Raw genomic sequence first — 7,402 nt, 5'->3', positions numbered from 1 at the left:
CTGCTGAATTACTCCAGCATTTTGTGTCTGATCTGAATTGGTGGAACTGGTTTGGGAGGACAGCGCTGATATACTTGGCTCTGTATCCTTAGATGATGAGCAAGCATTTCCCTCATTTCCCACCACATAGAAGGGACCTAGAAGTGACTCCAACTACAATTTAGCATGAAGCGATAAAGTGCTCTCCCTTATCATCACTAGTCTGCACGGGGATTTGTTTTTGACCCAGAACTCAAGCCTGGTATGTATCTTGGACAGAAGGAATGGGCGAGACCCTCGACCCGAAACGTTGCCCATTCCTTCTCCAGAGATGTTGCCTGTCCTGCTGAGTTACTCCAGCATTTTGTGTCTATGGTTAGGAGGGATTGGTTGAGGGGAGAGAAGAACTGGAATTGTTAGCACCTTGGAAAGTTATGCAGAAATCAGTTAAACATCTGAGTTGAGGAAAGACATAATAATATATTGTGTTTAAATTATATCATATATTTTATATGTCATATATAATAAATGAAGGTTCTCGTTGTAATTTGCACCGTTTTCTGTTTCTTGTCATTAAAAGCCATATTTATTCTCGGGTACAGTTTTTACGAGTTGATTATACATGTCAATGAAAGAGTCACTATCCATGTAAACGTGGTGGTCGGGCTAAGCTTTTGTTACATAAAGTAAAGCACAGTTTGAATATTTAACTGTTTTGAGTGGCTTTTGTGCTTTTAAATGGATTTTTCAAAAAACAATCTTGAACTTTTGCACTGTCCAAAATGCCCAATGTGCATGTCATTTTAATAGCCAAATAGATGTGCATGTCTGTTTGATGCTATATCTCTTGCCAATAGATTTTCTGTAAAGAAAGTAATTTGCAATCTTTAAATCAGAAGAATTTTACTAATAATGTCGTTTCTTAAATAAAGATCCAATTAATTGTTGATTTCCTCAAAGTTTCATGCAGAAACAAACTTTTTTTGAGTGGGGCTAGCTAGACTTGCTGAACATGGAATACAGTCATGAATGTATGGATTGGTTGCAAAGTTAGGAGGTGAAATGGTATGCTACAGCTTGCAAAACCTCGACACCATGAAATATGCAACAAAGCATCTATTGTATCCATTGTTCTAGATGTCAACTTCTTTACATCGGCGAAACCAAACGCAGGCTCGGCGATCGTTTCGCTCAACACCTTCACTCAGTCCGCCTCAACCAACCTGATCTCCCGGTGGCTGAGCACTTCAACTCCCCCTCCCACTCCCAGTCTGACCTTTCTGTCATGGGCCTCCTCCAGTGCCATAGTGAGGCCCACCGGAAAATGGAAGAACAGCACCTCATATTTCGTTTGGGCAGCTTGCAGCCCAGCAGTATGAACATTGACTTCTCCAACTTTAGATAGTTCCTCTGTCCCTCTCTTCCCCTCCCCCTTCCCAGTTCTCCCTCTATCTTCCTGTCTCCACCTAGATACTACCTTTGTCCCGCCCCCCTGACATCAGTCTGAAGAATGGTCTCGACCCGAAACGTCACCCATTCCTTCTCTCCTGAGACGCTGAGTTACTCCAGCATTTTGTGAATAAATACCTTCGATTTGTACCAGCATCTGCAGTTATTTTCCTACACAACAAAGCAAAGGTACTCGATGGAATAGAATGTAATTTTACTTCTGTGGTGTATTCTTGTTCTAAATTCCTTCCTGCCTATTTATAATCGTATCAGGTGGACAGTATATTTGTTATAAAACTGAGTCAAGTAGTAAATACATAACTAATTTTAGGACGGCACGTTGGCGCAGCGGTAGAGTTGCCGTATCACAGCACTTGCAGCGCCGGAGACCCGGGTTCGATCCCGACTACGGGTGCTGTCTGTACGGAGTTTGTACGTTCTCCCCGTGACCTGCGTGGGTTTTCTCCAAGAACTTCGGTTTCATCCCACACTCCAAAGACGCAGAGGTTTCTAGGTTAATTGGCATTGGCTTGGTAAATGTAATAAAACTGTCCCTAGTGTGTGTAGGATAGTGTTAATGTCTGGGGATTGCTGGTCCGCGTGGGCCGAAAGGCCTGTTTCAATGCTGTTTCTCTGAAACAAAAATTAACATAACAGAAACCTCAAGGAATGACCATCCCCAACGAGAGGACGTATAATCATCTTTGGTGTTCAGTGACATTATTGGGGGCAGCTTCCCCTTTCTGCCACAAAGCATTGATTAAGTGAATGGTAGACAGTGGAGCACACAGTCACCAGTTGCCCCAAATACCGGCCACCGAATAGTGAACAAGGTCTGATTGACCTGGATGATGACACGTTAGCCTGGCTCGCCTCAACGGAGCTGCAGGTCAAAAAGACATACGACAGAAGAAGAAGAAGAAGAGGAAATGAAATGGGCGGCACGGTGGTGCAGCGGTAGAGTTGCTGCCTTACAGCGAATGCAGCGCCGGAGACTCGGGTTCGATCCTGACTATGGGCGCCGTCTGTACGGAGTTTGTACCTTCTCCCCGTGACCTGCGTGGGTTTTCTCCGAGATCTTCGGTTTCCTCCCACACTCCAAAGACGTACAGGTTAATTGACTGGGTAAATGTAGGAAAAAAAATTGTCCCTAGCGTGTGTAGGATAGTGTTAATGTGCGGGGATCGCTGGGCGGCACGGACTCGGTGGGCCGAAGGGCCTGTTTCCGCACTGTATCTCTAAATCTAAAAAAAAATCTGAAATGTACAGTGTACAAACGGGTCCTTCGGCCCGCCAAGTCCACGCCGATCATCCGTTTACTCTCGTTCTACGTTATCCCGCTTTCTCATCCACTCTTTACACATTAGGGGCAGTTTTGCAGAGGGTTAATTAACCTACAAACCAGCACGTCTTTGGGATGTGGGAGGAAACCGGAGCACCCGAAGAAAACCCACGCAGTCACAGGGCAAACGTGCAAACTCCGCACAGACTGCACCCGAGGTCTGTATTAAACATGGGTCTCCGGCTCTGAGGAGCAGAAACTGTACCAGCTGCACCACTCTGCATTGTGGGCTGGAAGTCACATAAATGCCTTGCCTGCATGAAGCAGTTAAAGGCGAGGTATTCTGGTGTGTTGTAAGTGGTAGCCAATCACACATGTAAAGGTGGCCTCTCCACTCCGCTGGATAAGTGCACATCCTAATAACACTCGAGAAGCACCTCATCAAGACCTGAATAAACAACTTGATTTAATCCTCAAATGATGACTCCCTGACCAGTAACGATGCATAGTAAACCAGCTACAAGCTGTGCACTGAGGCAACTTGTTAAAACACCTTTAAATTGCATTTTAAACATGCTATTTTTAACCACGCTATAAAACTATCCTCAAATTCACAAATCAACTATGCTTTGGAATATTGCCAGAAGCAATAGATAAATCATTGCATTTTGACTGGTGTTTTAGCAGAAGTAAACATCTTGATTACTGTTGAGTGTGGATGCATATCAAAAAGCTGATGCAATTTTGAATGAGTGGTGTTTTCCACAATTGAGTTGCTCCTGATTGAAGTCTAATATAGTTTTCTTTTGCTTCAAAGGCAGAGAGAGATCTGACTAAATGCCACCTGAACAATAAACAAAACTGAATACAGAAACATAGTTGCTTAGGAAATTGGATCTGAGTATTGGGAGCACGGTGGCAAAGTGGTAGAGTTGTTGCTTACATGGCCAGAGACCCAGCTTTAATCCTGACGACAGGTGCTGTCCGTACGGACTTTGTACGTTCTCCCCGTGACTGTGTGGGTTTTCTCCGGGTGTCCTGGTTTCCACCAACACTCCAAAGATGTATTCCAAGTTAATTGGCTTGGTCTAAATTGTCCCTCGTGTGTAGGATAGTGTTAGTGTACGGGGATCGCTGGTCGGCGAGGACTCGTTGAATCGAAGAGCCTGTTTCCGCACTGTATCTCTAAAGTAAGTTAAGCTACTGGTTTTTTTCCCCCCCAAAGTTCAAAAATGTTATCGGGAATAAATAAATTACAGTAGTGATAATTTTTAGGTTTAGTTTAAAGATTCAGCGTGGGAACAGGTTTATTGGTTGGAGGATTGATAGAGATCCAGCGTGGAAACAGGCCCTTCGGTCCACCGAATCCGCGCCGACCAGCGATCCCCGCACATTAACACTGTCCTACACACACGAGGGACAATTTGCATTTATACAAATTAACCTACAAACTTGTACGTCTTTGTGTTGTGAGAGGAAACCGAAGAAAACCCATCAAGGTCATGGAGAGAACTAATTCTGTACAAACAAGCAGCCGTGGTCAGGATCGAACACGGGTCTCTGGTGCTGTGTGGCAGTAACTCTACCGCTGCGCCACCATGCAGCAACCGTTGTGAGGATTACAAGATTCAACAAGTCACACTGCAGCTTTATAAAATTCTGGTGAGACAACATTTGGAGTATTGTAAGAAAATAACTGCAGATGCTGGTACAAATCGATTTATTCACAAAATGCTGGAGTAACTCAGCAGGTCAGGCAGCATCTCGGGAGAGAAGGAATGGGTGACGTTTCGGGTCGAGACCCTTCTTCAGACTGATGTCGGGGGTGGGACAAAGGAAGGATATAGGTGGAGACAGGAAGATAGAGGGAGATCTGGGAAGGAGGAGGGGAAGGGAGGGACAGAGGAGCTATCTGAAGTTGGAGAAGTCGACGTTCATACCACTGGGCCGCAAACTGCCCAGGCGAAATATGAGGTGCTGCTCCTCCAATTTCCGGCGGGCCTCACTATGGCACTGGAGGAGGCCCATGACAGAGAGGTCAGACTGGGAATGGGAGGGGGAGTTAAAGTGCTGGGCCACCGGGAGATCAGTTGCGTTAATGCGGACCGAGCGCAGGTGTTCAGCGAAGCGATCGCCGAGCCTGCGCTTGGTTTCGCCGATATAAATAAGTTGACATCTAGAGCAGCGGATGCAATAGATGAGGTTGGAGGAGGTGCAGGTGAACCTCTGTCTCACCTGGAAAGACTGTTTGGGTCCTTTGATGGAGTTGAGGGGGGAGGTAAAGGGACAGGTGTTGCATCTCGTGCGGTTGCAAGGGAAAGTGCCCGGGGTTAGGGTGGTTTGGGTAGGAAGGGACGAGTGGACCAGGGAGTTGCGGAGGGAACGGTCTCTGCGGAACGCAGAGAGGGGAGGGGATGGGAAGATATGTCCAGTGGTGGGGTCCTGTTGTAGGTGACGGAAATGTTGGTGGATGATATGTTGGATCCGCTGGCTGGTGGGGTGGAAGGTGAGAACGAGGGGCATCCTGTCCTTGTTGTGAGAGGGGGGAGGGGGAGCAAGAGCGGAGCTGCGGGATGTAGAAGAGACCCTAGTGGAGTATTGTGTTCTGTTCTGATTGCCCCATTACATGAAGAATGTGGAGGCTTTGGACAGGGTGCAGAAGAGGTTTACCTTGTTAGTTGGTTTGCCGGTTTGTTGGTCTATGTAAAATTACTCCTTACATGTAGGGAGTGGATGAGAAATTGGGATAATGTAGAACTAGTGCAAATGGGTGATCGATGCTGCCTGGATTAGAGGGCATTGCCTATAAGGAGAGGTTGTGCAAACGTGGATTGCTTTCTCTCAAACGAAGAAGGCTGAGGGAAGACCTGATAGAAATATATATATAACTCTGAGAGGCATAAATGGGGTAGACTCTATTTTGCAGGGTGGAAATATTAAATATTAGAGGGCAAAGGTTTAAGGAGTGAGGGGCAGAGGTTAAAGGAGATGAGTGAAGCAGGTAGAGGGGTGGAAGTAGATATGATAGTGATGATTAAGGAGCTTGTCGATGGACACATTGAACTAATTCCTTGTTATTCTACATGGTCCACATCCCTCCATTTTCAAAATAAATTTGGAAATAATTCACATTTGGAGTAATTTTACATATGCCAATTAACCAATGAACCAGATATATCTCTTCTGCACTCTGTCCAACGCCTCCAGATTCTTCCTGTAGTTGGAGCTGCCGGAACAGCACACAATAGCCCAAATGTTGCCTCACCAAAGTTTTATAAAGTTTCAGCATGACTTGCTGAGTTAGTTTAATTTGGCAACATGTTTACCGAAGACATCGTTAGCTAAAATATGCACAGCAGCATCTTGTGAGGTGGTGAATTAAATGTAACTCTGAAGATAAGCACAAGGTGTTGGAGTAACTCAGCGGATCAAGTTTATTTGTCACATACACATACACGATGTGCAGTGAAATGAAAGTGGCAACGCCTGTGGATTGTGCAAAAGAAAGTTACAATTACAGCATATAAATTAAAATTAATACAGAAAAGAAAAATTTAGTCCCTGGAGTTATAATAGTTAACAGTCCTGATGGCCTGTGGGAAGAAACTCCATCTCATCCTCTCTGTTTTCACAGCGTGACAGTGGAGGCGTTTGCTTGACCATAGCAGCTGGAACCGTTCGTTGCTGGGGTGGCAGGGGTCCCTCATAATCTTGCTTGTTCTTGATCTGTACCTCCTGATGTATAGGTCCTGCAGGGGGGCGAGTGTAGTTCCCATGGTGCGTTCTGCCGAACGCACTACTCTCCGCAGGGCCTTCCTGTCCTGGGCAGAGCTGTTCCCAAACCAGACTGTGATGTTGCAGGACAGGATGCTCTCTACAGCCCCAGAGTAGAAGCACTGAAGGATCCTCAGAGACACTCTGAATTTTCTCAGCTGTCTGAGGTGGTAAAGGCGCTGTTTTGCCTTACCCACCAGTGCGGCAATGTGTGTTGTCCATGTCAAATCCTCTTTGATGTGGACTCCCAGGTATTTAAAGCTGCTCACCCTATCCACAGTAATCCCATTTATTTCCAGTGGCGTGTATGTTCTTGGATGTTGAGCCCTTCTAAAGTCCACAATCAGCTCCTTAGTTTTTTTGACATTCAAGAGGAGGCTATTGTCCCTACACCAGAGTGCCAAATCAGCCACCTCCTCCCAGTAGGCCTTCTCATCTTTGTCAGAGATCCGGCCCACCACCACAGTGTCATCAGTAAACTTGATGATGGAGTTTGAGCTGAACCTGGCCACACAGTCATGTGTGTACAGGGAGTACAGTAGGCAGCCAACATCTCTGGATAGAAGGAATGGGTGACGTTTCAGGTCAAGACCCTTCTTCAGACTGAGATTCAGGGGAAAGGGAGACACAGATAAGGAAGGGTACAGTGTGAAAAAAAGACATCAAAAGAGATTGTGACCAGGTAAAATGTAGAATAGATCATTGTTAGCTTGGAGAAGGTGATAACAAAGCAAACAGAGATGAACTAATCAGGCAGACAGTCAGACTGGTCTGAGAACTGGGAAGGCGGAGGGATGGAGAGAGAGGGAAAGCAAGAATTACTTGAAGTTAGAGAATTCATTGTTCATACCGCTGGGGTGTAAGGTGCCCGAGATAGCGTCAATGTAACTCTATTGAGTAATAGATTCTTGCCTCTAA

This window comes from Rhinoraja longicauda, chromosome 18 (genome assembly GCF_053455715.1).
Source record: "Rhinoraja longicauda isolate Sanriku21f chromosome 18, sRhiLon1.1, whole genome shotgun sequence".
Classification (NCBI taxonomy): domain Eukaryota; kingdom Metazoa; phylum Chordata; class Chondrichthyes; order Rajiformes; family Arhynchobatidae; genus Rhinoraja; species Rhinoraja longicauda.
The sequence above is the reverse complement of the archived record's forward strand: the minus strand, read 5'-3'. Positions refer to the sequence as shown.